Source organism: Numida meleagris, chromosome 11, assembly GCF_002078875.1.
Source record: "Numida meleagris isolate 19003 breed g44 Domestic line chromosome 11, NumMel1.0, whole genome shotgun sequence".
In the NCBI taxonomy this organism is placed as follows: domain Eukaryota; kingdom Metazoa; phylum Chordata; class Aves; order Galliformes; family Numididae; genus Numida; species Numida meleagris.
The window spans coordinates 3,373,466-3,388,467 of NC_034419.1; the positions used below are offsets into that span (position 1 = coordinate 3,373,466).

General features: G+C 42.6%; 1 long non-coding RNA gene across 2 annotated transcripts in view; it reads left to right on the forward strand.

Moving 5' to 3' along the window:
- The window catches only part of LOC110404993, a 68,512-nt gene continuing 53,745 nt past the window's right edge, over positions 236 to 15,002 (forward strand). For both annotated transcript variants that reach the window (XR_002442629.1, XR_002442630.1), the window contains exon 1: positions 236 to 6,390. This is a non-coding gene — a long non-coding RNA (uncharacterized LOC110404993). The remainder of the gene's footprint in view (positions 6,391 to 15,002) is intronic.

Here is a 15,002-nt window from a genome sequence, read left to right on the forward strand (position 1 = left end):
TCCAATACTCGAAGGGAGCGTATAAACAGGAGGGGGAATGATTGTTTACGAGGGTGGATAGCGATAGGACAAGGGGGAATGGTTTTAAACTGAGACAGGGGAGATTTACGTTATATATTAGGAGGAAGTTTTTCACTCAGAGGGTGGTGACGCGCTGGAACAGGTTGCCCAGGGAGGTTGTGGATGCCCCGTCCCTGGAGGCATTCAAGGCCAGGCTGGACGTGGCTCTGGGCAGCCTGGTCTAATGGTTGGTGACCCTGCACTCAGCAGGGGGGTTGAGACTAAATGATCTTTGAGGTCCTTTTCAACTCAGGCTGTTCTATGATTCTATGATAAAGAAGAAACAATGAGGACTATGGTAGAAAAGCTTTGCAACGGCAAGTAGATGGTAAAAAGGAAAAGGGGAGAGTTGAGATGAAAAGAGAAAAGATAAGATGTCCTTGCAAAATAAAACCTGAGAAAAATTGGTTAAACAACCATATCCTGTAGATACATGGCATGAGATGCTAACTTGGCAACTTCTTGTAAATCCTGCATGCTTGCCAGGACAGAGGGGGATGGACTGTGTCAAAGAGGATACAAAGATAATTTGAATTGAGCAAAACAAAGAACTCTAAAATCCAGATGGCAAATCACGTATAGACTAAAAAAGAAATGAAGTGGTACCTGCTGGGGGCTGGGGAGAATGATGAGTGGACCAGAAAGTCTGTAAACACTGAGTACCTCAGCCAGTGGGGAAAAGAGGAGGGATAATGCGGCCAGGAAATTAGGATAAAAAGGGGTCTGCGAACCCTCAAAATAAGAGACCCACAGGGGTGTGCCCCAGTGGACTCTCCCTTTTTTGGAATAAAGAAAACTGAAGACTCTCCTCTGTCTCTGTTTGGGTAAAGATGATTGAGCAAGCTTATTGGAGCAGAAATTTTCCCAGCATAGAGTGAGGAAGAAGATGAAAAGCTCATTTTCATTGCTTTGAAATCTCCTTAAATGCTTCTTATTGTGTTCAATTCTAAACTATTTTTTTTTCAAGCTTACAGTTTGACAAAAATATATATATTTATGTTGGAATATAATAATAAATCTACTTATTACTGGAACATAAGACAAACTAGGAAGTGCCAGCTAAAGGTGAAAGTTGCTGTTAAAGAGGATTTCATAGGAGTTTCCAGTTCCTTTTACTTGACTTATACACATGGCTACTCAGATTTTTTGTGGAAGTTTGACTTTTGCTGACTAGTGATGAAATACCGATATTGCAGAGTTGATGTGTAATTAGCGTCTTTTTTTCCCAGTGCTCTTGCCAACATGGGGAACTCTAATGCCAAGGCTCTCATGTATGGAGGTACTGGATTTGCTGCTTTTTCAGTATAAACTTTTGCCTCAGTCTCCAGCCCTTCAACACCACTGACTGGCACCAAGCTCAAGTTCGCAGCTCTTTCTGTTGCTGTACAAACAATGCAGGAAGCTGCCTCCATGTAGTTGTTAGCATGAAATACTTGTGCTTAGTAGATATACCCAGAGAGTGAGATAACAGGAGAACAACTTAATATTATTGCATATATCAGAGAAGGGTTTTACGTGTGTAAAAAAAAAAAATAAATAAAAATGTATTTTTGCACCCTAGAATATGCTGATGGGAGATTGTAAGTTTATATTGCTCATGCTCTGGAAGTGGCGTGGCACCAACCACGAGCTGAAGTGATAAGGTCTGTACTGAGCTGCGCAGATTTTCACGCTTAATTCATCTTGTAGCTGAGGCAGTATAAAGACTCATTTGATGAAAAATGTAATTTAGAGATGCTCAAAGTTGTTCAAACATAGTTTACAACAACAACAAAAAGTCTTAGAAACTGGTGCTAGCCATTGCAGTGCTTACATTGGCTCGGTCTTTTGGCCACGTGTGCATGTTTCCATCTTTTCTGTTTGTTTGCTCAGGCTGCGTAAAGCCTATTTTGCTGGTGATAAACCAGTGTTTTCATTTTAATTTTTTTTTTATTTTTGAAGTTTCAAAGAATTAGCAGTTCTGTCTCCCCTTCGTGATATTGGCATTTCCCCGCTTTCACTTGGCAATGCAATGAGTACATGCACCACTGCCATCACACTTGACTGTGTGTTACTAAGCCTGAATTTTGTGCCCGTTTAACCCCAGAAAATACGGCCGGGCTTCTCGCTGGATTGCTCTGGAGTTGGCTCTGCTTTTCTTCAGCCAGGTATCTTCCTTTTAAATACATATGGATGTGGTACCCCTCCTCCCCTTGAAGGCACTTCCCGAAACGCTGTTGGAAGCGCTCAGCTTGTGATGGGCGCGGGAGCCGCGGGGCTGTGTGCGGCGCGGCCGCCAGGCGGCGCTATAACAGCGGGTGGGCCGGGCGCCATTAGGGAGCGCGCTCAGCCAGCGGGGCCCGGGAGTACGCGCCCACGGCAGTGGGCTGCTACGCGCCGCGGGGAGCGGGAGGCCCTCAGACGTGTGCCCTGAACGCGCTTCTCGTACCCACACAGATGCTTAAAACTTGCCTTTCATATGCTTTTCTCTGCGGCACATCTACAGGTTCTCTCCTGCATCACGGCTGCGTGTTGGATGCAATGACTTCACCTTCATCTGCTTTGTGGCTGAGAGTTCCTCCTTGGCACAAGCCAAACTCTGAACAAGTGGCAATTTCAAGGTCCCTCCTCCATTGCTTATAAATCTTTCTGGCACCATCTTAATAGTGTTTTGTGCTCGTAATCTGCAGGTTCCCAGATAGCCTGTTTTTGTGGTGTGCAGCAAAGCACTCAGTGCCGAGTGAAGAGCTGCTCGGCCTTTTTTTTAGCATGCAGAAACCAGAATGCTGCTCCAATTTTAAAAGAGAATCGGTGCTGCTGTGTGCTGCCATTCAGTTAGCACCATATGGAAGGAAGAAGTCTGACCTTTCTGATTGTTACGTGGTCTCTTTGAACTGATGCAAGTCACTGACTGAATGCAGAAGGTTTCTTTTTTGCTACCTCCTTTTTCCAGCATAACACTGCAAGTGAAAGCAGCTAATTATATTAAATCCAATTACAACTTAATGGCTTTTTGGAATCTGCTTTGCATTTCTTAAAATATTACACATTGAGCACACATGCTGTGAGGAGATGATTGCAGTGCAACACCTGTACCCTTTGTGCCATTATTGCTGCCATCAAACTTACAGCCGCTGTTTTAAATACATTTTTGTTTCTAAATGTTATTGCTAAGTGTACGTCACTATCGTATTAATTCCTAACTAAAAGTTGTTTACAATAAGGGCAGAGAGGCACTGGCACAGGTTGCCCAGAGAGGTGGTGCATGTCCCATTGCTGGAGACATTCAAGGTCTGGCTGGGGGGCCCTGAGCACCTAATGGAGCTGTGGGTGTCCCTGCTCACTGCAGGGGGGTAGGACTGGATGGCATTTGAGAGTCACTTCCAGCTCAAATGATTCTATGAAAATGGAAAAAAAAAATCACAACTAATGTTCTAATTCTTGAAATCTGAAATAAGTCTGTAAGTCTTCAGAAATCTGTAGTGCTGAAGCTAAGCATCCTGCTGAGAATAAAATAGTGAAAATATTTCTTATGGCAAGGGAGATCAGAACGCACTAGCACTCAGCTTGGCTGGTTTCTGTAAGCACTGCTGCTGAGCAGTCAGAAGCTCTGTGATCTCTGCTGCGTCGTTTTTGCTAGCTTACAGCACCCAGTGCTGGTGACCTCACTGTGTGTTGGTGAGCGTAAACACTAAACCCAGCTATCTCTCTGTTATATCCAGTATTCATCTGTGTAAACCAGTGGGTGGCCAGAGAAAGGTGGAAATCACATTTATGTACACGTTTGGTTTTAGTTGTAGAATGAGCTACAGAAGCAGCTTTTAATTTTTGGACAGTTACTGCAGTGCAGAATGTGAGAAGTTTGTCCGAGGTTTCTCTGAGTTCTGTTTGAAGCAATATCCAGAGGAGGCCATCCAGAATCGCTGTGGCTCTGGGAAGCATGTGAAACTGGGCATACGGAGCACATCCACATGTCCTGGCCTGTTTCAGAAGTAGAGGATGGCTGTTTCCAATTTAGCTGTGATGCGTCTGCTTGGCACACTTAAATTGCTCCCTCACTGTCTGAGAATTAATAGTTTTGTTGATGTTTGTATACGTACTTCCTCAGTTTGTTTGTATATGCTCGTATTGTATATGTTATGTATTGTCAGTCTCGTGTGCCTATTGATTAGATGAAACTTCTTACCATTTGGTGCTTTCCATGTAGCATAAACGTAGCTGTTTGCTTAAGTTTGTTCACAGTTGTCTTCTGTTTGCATCATTACAACTTGTGGTTTCACTGAAGTCCGTATCAGTAAAAATAAGATGCGAAGCTGCCCCAGAAAGGTAAGTTACATAACAGGTAGCTCTGCTCTTTGGCTATAAAAGATGTATTTGGTATTATGTAAGAAAGCGGAAAAGCTTGGTGGTAGAGATGAAAAAAAGATATCTAATATCAGATTCAAGTGGGAAACTGCAGCAGATAAAAACTGTGAAACTAAGTCCAGCAACGGTACAAACAGTCTGTCTGGGGTTTCTTTTATGACTCGTTCATTAATTCCCCAAATTTTCAGCGTACAGCTTCTGAGCTGTCTGATGTGCAGCTCTCATCTCACGCTCAGACTCTTCAGCTGCAGTGAGAAACACCTTTTATTTCCACCATAAAGCTTGTGTCACGTCATGTGAAGATCTAGTGCAATTCCTTTTCAGGGAAGCGTGACTGAAAGCTCTCTGCACTCCATGTCACCATCCGCCTGCCTGGCCTTGAGACTGTCAGAGGCACGTAGTGATGTTTGAATACCTGACGAAGGGTGCCTCCTCTCCTGCCAATTAACGCTTCCGAATAAGCGCCGTGTATGCTGTGAAGCAGACATCCTTAAAGTCAGGGTTGCAAAGTGAAAGTTTTTCAGCCTGTGGCTGGTTGAAGACACACCGCTCTTGCTGTCTGTGGCAGGGTCAAGCTTTCCTGAGGGATGTAATGTTTCCTGGGTGTCTCTCAGGAGGAAGAAACTCCAAAGTTCTCGCAACGGAGGAGACTTTGTACATAGGCTCTCTCACAGTGAGTGTACCTGGGTTTTTCTGTGTTATGTAGACAGCTGAAGAATATTGGCTTTGGTATTTTCAAAGCAGATGCTACAAGTTAAAAAACAAGATGTTTGTACTATTTTTTTTTTCCCATTTTTAAGGCCTCAGTGGTTTTACAGACTCTTCTGTTTAAATCTGTAGGGTAGAAAGCCTGTATAGCTGCATTACTTCTGCAAGAGCTGCAGTGGAAAACACGGGCAGTGCGCATACCACCTTTTAGCTTTGTAAATAATTGCTTTCAAGTACTTGGCCAGTAAAGCAGGGATGAACTTAACTGGATGGCATTCCTTTGAGTTAAAAATTGAGCAAAGCATTCTTACTGGTGAAAAAATATGATTCTTTTATCATAGTGTCAAAGCACATGATGATGAAAATGAAATGAACTTGTCACCAGGAAAGTTTGGTGAGAACTCTTACATGCACGCAGAATAATTCCTCTAAGCATGACATCTTCGTTTAAAGATGCTTCTGACACTGCACAGATAATTTGTCATGCAAATGAGATCCTTATTAGGAAGTAATATTTTTAGAACACTTTAAGCAAAAGGAAACCTGTTCTTCTAAAGGCATTTCACACACACAGAACAACTTTATAATAAAGGAAGATCAGAGTGGATGTGGCTGTATTAATGTGAGATAAATGTTTCCCAGGTCGTCTCATTAGGAAATCTAAATTTAGAATTTATACAAAATGTGACGTTGTAATAGCCTAGTTTTTTATGTCTTAAATTGACTCTACCTATGCATAACAAGGGGCTGTTGCACTGCTGCAGTGCACCGCTGGGTATCCTTCCTAAGCTTTGTGTCAAAGAAGAAATGTGGCTGTTCTAGCTGCTTTTGAGTAGGGTGAAATACATGCACTGTGTTACACTGTGGCATGCATAATGTGAGATAACAACAGCATTTGTGGGAGGGAAGAAGGAGGGAAAAGAAGCACCACTGACACTATAGTGTTTTAGACTTCAGTCTTAAGAGTGCACAGCGAAGTTAAGCATCTGTACAGCTGAAATGGGTTCACATGTACCAGTAAATAAGACCAGGAATACATGCTTGTAGAGGAACTGTTGGGTCATGGCTTGAACTGGTGATTGAGCACCTGGTGAAGGGGTGCTGCTGGCCCAGGGAGCACAGGCAGATTGTTTGCACCTGTGCTCCACAGGTGACCAGAAGGGGTGGACTCAGGGCGGGCTAATATAAGGGCCAGCCATTGAAGGGAGAGTATCTTGGGGACCTAGGCTGTTCTGGAGATGGAGTGCTGCGTTGCCAGAGATCCTCTTCACCACTTGGGTGAGTTCTGTTCTTCTTTCTGGGTATGACTATTGGCCCACCTGCAAATATGTTGCCTGGTATCACCAAGAACTTGTCGGAAGCAATTTTGTTTCTTTGTGAGCAGAAAAATAGTACTGAACTGGTCTATGCATTAAACAGGCCTGCTTCTGAGCTCTGTCAGCTGGGGGAAGTTTGTTTCAGTCCTGATTTTGCAGTTACTTGCAGGGCCAAGTGCTGGCTCTAAACAAGGTAGCTGCAGGCTCCTGTCCCTTCTGTATGGGTATGGGAGGTTCTGAAGCATCACGCAGCCCAAACATCCTATCTTCCTTCTCTGAGGAGGGAATGTTGGGCTGGTGGGAGTCAGCCAGAATTTATTCACTAGGTTTTTGTTTGCCTAAGAAGCTGGTTAGGTCAAGTGCCTTGCATTCATTGTAATTATTTGTTTGTTTTGCTTTATAATGTAGCTACTTTTGTAGTTAATTTGAGGTCAATTAGAATAGCTGAGGAAGTTCTCTATGTATCAGCAGGAGGGTTTTTGCTGACAATAGTAAATACTTGATCTCCAAATGGTCTGCTGTAGTGCAAGAGGCAGAAGAGCAGTAAGTTGCTCAATTAATTGTCCCGTTGGTACTTTTGCCCCCATGTGTATCAGTGCTAGTAGTGAAATTAGCTGGCAAAGGGAATTCCAGACTGCAGGTGAGGTTATTTTGAGAATTAGAGGAGGAGAAAGGTACCCTCGGAAGAAAATTAACTGTTGTCCAGTCAAAACTACATAAGTCTGTAAAACTATCACTCTGCTATGCAAGCTAAAAAAGGTCCTTGCTTTATATAGCACTTGGGCAATGTTAAGGACAGAAATCATTAAGTTTGGGAAACATGGTAACTGAAATTAGGAATTCAGGTTACTGGATCATAGGAGTGATGAAGAGCAAATGAACTAACACTCCAGCTCCCTTGTCTATAAGACCAATTAGGTATCCTTGAGGTGAAGCAGTCTATATGAACGTCCTAAACCTGTGAAGAAGAGCAACTGATTAATGTTGATGTTGAGGGTTGACATCAGTCTCCTTGAAACTGACATCATGTCAGAAACTAAGATGACCTCTGGTATGTTTCAGCCTGGCTATCTAAGCAACCAAGTACATGAGCACTTCTGCCCTGTGTGCTTAGAATAATTGAATGTTGCGGATGTTTCTCCTGAAGTGAGTAAATAGAACTGTTATCTTAAAAACCAAACACCAGGAATTTGGCTGACTCCAGGCGAGCTGAAGTAATAGTGCTTGCAGTTGAAGACAAATAGAAATGGAAATGGTATCGTTATGCAACTCTTTTCCAAAGGATAGAAGAGCTGTTTGTTTGTAAAGGGTGGTCAGGCCTTGCAGAGAGATCTAGAAAAATCAGTGTGCTGTGCAATCAGCTGCATGAAATTTAATGAGTGCTGGATTCTGCACCTGGGAAGGGGCCACCCTGGCTAAACATACAGACTAGGGGATGAAATGTTAGTGAGCAGCTCTGCTGAAAGGAATCTAGGGGTCTTGGTTGACAGCAAGTTGAACATGGATGAGCAGTGTGTCCAGGCAGCTGGGAAGGCTAACCATATCCTGGGGTACATCAAGCACGGCATTGCCATCTGGTCAAGGGAAGTGATTGTCCTGCTCTACACTACACTGATGCAACCTCACCTTGAGTGCTGTGTATGCTACAGTACAAAAAGGGCATAAAGCTATCAGTGTCCAAAGGAGAGCAACAAAGGTGGAGAAGGGTCTAGAGGGGAAGACTCATGATGAATTGCTTAAGTCTCTTTGTGGTCTTTGTAGAGGAGAAGAGACTGAGGGGAGACCTCATTGTGGCTTACAGCTTCCACATGTGGTGGAGCAGGGAGGCAGGCACTGATCTTTTCTCTCTGGTGACCCAAGGGAGCAGCATGAAGCTGTGATGGGGAGGTTCAGGCTGGATATTAGGAAAGGGCTCTTCACTGAGAGGGTACTCAGGTGCTGGAACAGGCTCCCCAGGAAAGTGGTCACAGCAGTGGAGTTCAAGAATTGTCTGGACAACTGCTCTTAGACACACAGTTTGTGTTTTTTTTTTGGACTGTCTTTTGTGGAGTCAGGAGTTGGACTTGATGATCCTTATGACTCCTTTCCAATTGGGATGTTCCTTAGTTCCATTATAGGTCCAAATTATCATTGTTGAATTAAGTATATAAGTAATATATTTGTATTTGAAAATCAACAGTTAAATAGCATGTACATAATTGTGAGGAAATAACAGTCAAATGAACACAAAGCTGCCTTCTTGATTAAGACAGAAGGATGAAAGATAGGAACAAAAATGAGATAACACAAAACTTAATAAGGGAAATAAGATGTTCAGAGTTACTGCTGTGTATGTATGCATATGTGAGAGGACATGTCTCAATGCACAGATTTCTGTGCTTCTCTAAGATGAAGTGCTGCCTTAGCTTCTCCTAATGGTTAATGAACATACTTTACTGAAGAAATAAATCACTGGCTTTATTAGTGGCCAGGCCAAGGTCTTTAAGAGTGTGATGGAAGAGATGCTGAGCAGCTGGGACCCTAGGTGCAGCATTCCAGCTGGCAAGCACCTGACACCAGCACTTAATCTACCTGCAGCGTTGGTGAATGTAGCTGCAGTATTTCTGAAAAGTCTTACAGCAGCCAGCACAAAGGGATTCCTTCCTGAGGCACCTCAGTGCAGGTGGGCACTGCAGTTCTGTTTAGCATAATACAGAGCATGTCTTGTACAGTTTGGCGTTGTCACTTCAGGTCTGTTCAGTTCCTGCAGGGAGCAGCAAGCATGGAGTGGGTTATTGAATGTGCTGCAGAGAACATAAAACTTCTGCTTCAGTGAATTATAAACGTGTCCTTTCCTCACCCATGTTTTCTGGTACATGAGGGCCTGCTAGAACGCATGCTTCTGTTGACACTGTTACTGTCAATGAAAATCTTGGTTCAAGGCTTTGGTCTCAGTATGCCACGTTGTATGGGGACTAGCTGAAAGCTGCCTCAAGAAATAGCAAACCTGTAGCATGAATGCTTTAGAGAATATGCTGCTGTATGCATTTACTGTTAAGATTCAACCTCTCTGATTTTCCTGAAATAATAAAAACAAAAACATGCATCTATCAGAGGAAAACAAAGAATGAATATGATGCTACTTATTGAGGTGCTATTTCTGTGAGAGTAATCAAATGCTGAGGCATGGATGACTCAAATCTTTTAGCATTTCTGTGTAAAAAAAAAAAAAAAAAAAAAAAATTTGTGAAGTCGGGAACTATTATGGCTGTTCAGAAAGAAATGTCTTAACCTGTATCTTATATTTTCAGTTAGTATACTATAGGGGCAGAACTAGTTCACTTACACAAGCGTAGCAGCAGGATGAATGACTAGGCATATCATTTTTTTCCCCTGCAAGAGAAAAGAAGTGTTGGATACTATTCCAATAGCTTGTGCAGCGGACTTGCACATATACATATGGCCTTTCCTCAAAAGGTTAGTGATTGCATTTATTAGTGCATTTAATAAAGTGAGTAATTTTATGGATTATTTTTCTTGAGTTTAATTATTCAATAACATTGTAATTATTGCTGTAATTAACAAATCACAAACTGCATATTGTGTAAAAACAACAGATGTACATACTTCTAGTAAACTCTAAAAAATTTGAGTTTACTCACAAAAACTTGCTGCAGCTACACTGTAGTACTTGCTGCTTAATGAGTGACTAAGTATAAACCATTTTGAACATGGATACTCAGGTGTATTTGATGAGAACTTAAACTTTCCCATAACTGTTCATTCTTTGAATTCTCTTACCAAAACTAATCTGGGAAGCTGTATTTTTATATATATGTATCAGGACAGATTTCCCATGACCCTCAACTATAAATAAAACAAGATTATTATTTCTGCAGGCTGATTCTTTTAATACTTTGAGTAGTTTTCATAGATGCCTTAGTAAAACTGAAATGAGAGATTAATTCAGCTAGTTCCCCTCACCCTTGCTTCCACTCACTCACTGGCTTTTAACTAAGTCTTAGCCCTCTAACAGTGGTTAGAATGATGCAGTGTGGAACTTCAGTTTTGATTTTGTTCTGAAAGAGATTTTTTTTGGAAAAAAAAACCAAAGAACTTGCGAAGTCATTAGTGAAGACATATGCAAATACTTGAATTTAAAATACAAGGGTAGATGCATACTGTATATAAATTCCCAACTTCTATTCCTTGGAAAGCAAAAAAGCTGAATTGTGGCCCTTGTATTTATGGCTGGAAACACTGCTAAACTGGCTGTGGTCAAATGTGGTTGAGGTTAAAGAGGTAAAATATGGTCTCAGGGAGATATGCTTCATGCAGTTTATCTTTGATATCCTTTCAGTTAAAAGAATAGATTCTTGTTTCCAGCAAGATACTGGAGAAAAGAAACTTCCTGGACTTGCTCAGAAGTGATTTATGCTTACAATCTGTTAGTCTGTAGGTAAAAGCTTCCAGTATGGGATGTCTTTCTGTCCCTGCTGACTTCAGGGAGAATGAAATCTTGCGCTCTGAATACACTGATTTCTGCATCAAAAAAGAGAATGCGATCTAGAATGCTGAGTAGTCTGGTAAGTTATCAAACACAAATGTTAAAAAATAAACTTGGAAAACAGTAGTTACAGCAATGTTATTTATGAGCGCTGTGATCCCTGTGAGAGAAGGTCTTAGCTGCATTTTTTTTTTGTTGGCCTTCAATAGTATGGGAAACAGTTCTAGATATATTTGATAACTCCAATAATAGTTTCCTTGAAGTTTTTAGCTGAAGATACTGAATTCAAAGTAAAGTTTCTAGATCCTCTAAGTCAGATTCATTGCTATGGATTAAAATAAACAAGCTTTGAAGCATGCTGGGAAAAGAAAGTAAGTGGTATATGCATTTGGAAAAAGTTCCAAAACAGTACAGAAGTACCTAAAGTAGTTTGAGATGAAGTTCATGCTATCTAAACAAGTTGTCATTTCTGTAACCAAAATAAAAAGCAAAACAAAGCTGTGCAAGTTCCAGATGCATCCTACATTTGGGGCTGTGTACAGGGCTCAGGAGTGGAGTTAGCCCTTCGTAGCTCATTTGCTGTGGCAGAGATGCTGGTCCTCGGCTCTTCCTTCTGCTGACAGAAGTTGTGACCTGTGTGGTGGAGTGAATTGGGATGTGGGGCTGGAATAAGTTACTGTTGTATAGGGGCCCAGCCCCTTTGGTTACAAGTGGCCATACAACACATCTTGAGATCTGTAGCAGGCAGCCAAAATCTATAGCTGTAGCTTGTCACTGTAAGAAACCAGGAAGGACCGGGGTTTGTGTCCTTAATGCTTTCCAAGGTAGCACACGTAACAACAACTCTATGCTGTTAATGATTGAGGCTGTGTGGACTGCTACGAATGGGGTGAGTGAAGTGATGGTGTAGTGCTTGACCCGCTCTGCTGTGGTGGGTTGGTCCCACCTAGTGTTCGATTCCTGGTTCAGGTATTGGATGACCAAAATGACAAGTGCTGAAACATCTGAGGGAAGCACCGCTGCTCCCCTTCCCCACGCTCAACTCCATTGCAGACACTTTCGTCTCTCCCTGCTATGGCTGCAGGGTGCACTCAGTCCCTTTGGTGCAGGGGTGTGTGCACAGCAGTGTCTTTCTACTGCTCCTTCCCTCTCGTGTGCTTCCTGTGCTCTGGTGGCACCCTGCGGGGTGCTCAGCACTGTGCTTCCATTCTCTCACAGCTTCCCGCCATTTTCTGGCTGTGCTTCTGTGGAGGCAGTATGAGCTGCTCTGATTGGCTGATGGGTACAGCACGCTGCCCTGATTGGCTGTTCTGGCAGCGGTTCCAGAATGTTCTAGAGTCCTCTAGAATTGCTGTGACTGGAATGGAACGCTCTGCCCACAGCCTCCTGCTGCCAAACCTGGAGCTTTATTCCTTATGCACCTATCAAATAAAAAATCTTTACTCTCTTTCCCTAATCCTCCAAGCTGGGCACCCGAGCATGGATAGCATGCGAGCCCAGGGCGTTCAGTTCTCAGAATGCCCTTTGGCAAGTTTGAAAACGGCTCCTGAGATTGATTGCAGTTCCTGGTGGTGTCTTGTGCTGGGCACCGATACATTATTTGTTTGGCATGAAGGCTGAGCTTCATATCCTAGCAAGGTCAGTACATAATAGCTATTACTTGAGGAAGGCATTATTTACATTTTGTTGCTCTGCAGGAGAAATGGGTTTGGAAGCTGCTGGTGGTTCCCCCTGCAGATGCATCTTTGTGAAGGTTTGGTGTGTGGAAGAAGTATGATTAATATAATGAGATCCTTGGCTCCTTCCTGACAACATCTCCAAGAATTTGTTGCAAGAGGGTGAAGGAGCACCCATGTGGCTGGGAGTTTCTGATTTACAGCCATAAGTCCTGGAGATGGGAAACCAGCCAGTCCTGAGCAATCAGACCAGTGCCTGTGCTTGTTTAGCCTGTGTTTACACAGGAACCAGCAAAGCAGCTTTTATCCTTTTTCCCCCCCTTGCTGTCTTGCTCAATCTCAAGTAGGGTAAGGGGAAGAGCAAAAGGATTCACTCCTCTCCCTGTGCTCCCTGCAGTGTGGTATGCAGCCCTGCAGCTGAAACTGCTGGCTCTCCTAGCCACATCCACCAGCAGGGTGGGGAGAGCTGCTGGGATGCTTGGCAGCATGGGGAGCCCGTTCCTGGGGCTGCAGGAAGTACCAGCAGTACCTGGGAGGCAGGTGGTGCCCAGCCTGCAGCTGCTTGTTCATGTGTCAAAACTTGGTAAGAAAAGTTTAAAGGCAAGAACCACAAGTTCTCTGCAGTCCACAATTTGGATATCGCTGTCATGCACCAATGAGATGTTTGGGGTTTGTAATGTTTGCTAGCAGAGCATTTTTCTTGTTGGTTTCCTAGCCTGTATGCTGCTTAGTTTGTTTGATCATATTAATTGCTTTCTACTTGCATAATTTGTCAATCCTTCTGTGGCAGGTGCATAGTCAGTTCTCAGGGGTAGGAATCTCTGAGGAAGCAATAGCACTCTGTCTTGTTTTTTTTATTTTATTACTAAAAGAAACCTGTTAAAATTAGAAGGAGGGAAATCTCTTAGAAATTCTCTTTATACCCAGAGGAAATAAAACAATAGGTTTTAATTTTGCTAGGTGGTCAGCAGAAATATTTTTCAACTCTGTATGTGTAGGAATAATTGTAGTTTTTGACATTGTAATTTTTATTTGCTTTATCAAACTAATTTTTGCATCTTTTAAAGTGAATCCAACAGTATTGGTATCTGAAAGCTACTCCCATTTCCCCTACAACCACCCTTTAAGGTATGATAAATATCCGTGTTTTTTACCTCGATTCTTGTGCTTGGACTTAAAGCTAGAATTGCCCTAACATGGAAAACTGTGGGAACAAATGCCTCACTGTTTTGGATGCAATTACAATATCACCGCCATGGTCTTTCAATCTTCAGTGTGTTGATCCATATAAATTGCTGTTTCCTTTACATCAGTGAAACTCTAAGGCTGAAAGCAAGAGATTGGAAGGGAAATCTTGTGTGAAGGGAGAAGCTGCTTCAGTGGCACAAAGCCAGTGGGAGAGATTCCTACTTTGTTCTCTCCTTGAAGCTTGTGCAGAAAGTTGTGACCAGAGGGAGGGTGTTGGGTCTGAGGTGTGCTTTACCTTCCAAGGGTGTGATGTCCTGCTGTACCTCCTATGGGAGCATGACCTATCAGGAAGAGCAGATTTGCTGGTGGTGGCTGGCAATGTTTCTGGGACTGTGACTCTGACCACAATAATGCCATAGTAATAATGAGAAAAACACTAATATCTCTCATTGAGATGGGGGGGGAGGGGGGAGCAAACTTGAGGTAGCCAAAGGATTTGAAATGGAGCAGAGTGAGAAGTTTGAATTGTTACCTTGGGACAAAGGCATTCACTGTGATTACTGTATGTAAACAAAGCTCAAAAGGAGATAATTAAGAAAGCATTAATAGTCGCACTTCTATAACTTGACTGTTCAGGTCTTTTGGTACCTATTTGAATAAGATTTTCTATGTTTGAATGTAGATATCTGTATTTCAATGATACAAAGTCTGAGGTGCAACAACCATATAGAGTCTGAAGAAAAACAGTGCCTAGCAAAGCTGTGTATGACCAAAGATATAAGCACAAAATTCAAGAACCCCCCGGGATCTGTGAACTGGCATTAGAATGCATAAGATTTCCAAAGGAGCATTTTACCATTTCACTAGAAGAATGCAGAATATTGCTTGTGCCTCTTTAATTTTTGCTAAGATTGCTAGAAACAGAAATCTGTAAGTATTGTATGAGGGCTGCTCTGAAAGTAATGCCTCCTATTTAATTATATTGGCTTGTGACATTAGAGGTGGATGTTGGTAGTTAGGAAAGGTGGGTGGACGTTTCTGCCAAAATTTGGTTACATTTTATTGCCAAACAAGAGATGGCAGCAAAGGGGCAGTCTGACAAAATGGTGTCTGACATGAAAGTGTGCATGAAGCAAAGCGGTGTCATTGAATTCCTCCACGTGGCATGGTGCAGATCTTGGCGAGCATGGCATGTAGCCTTTTGTTCATCGCTGGTGAAAATGC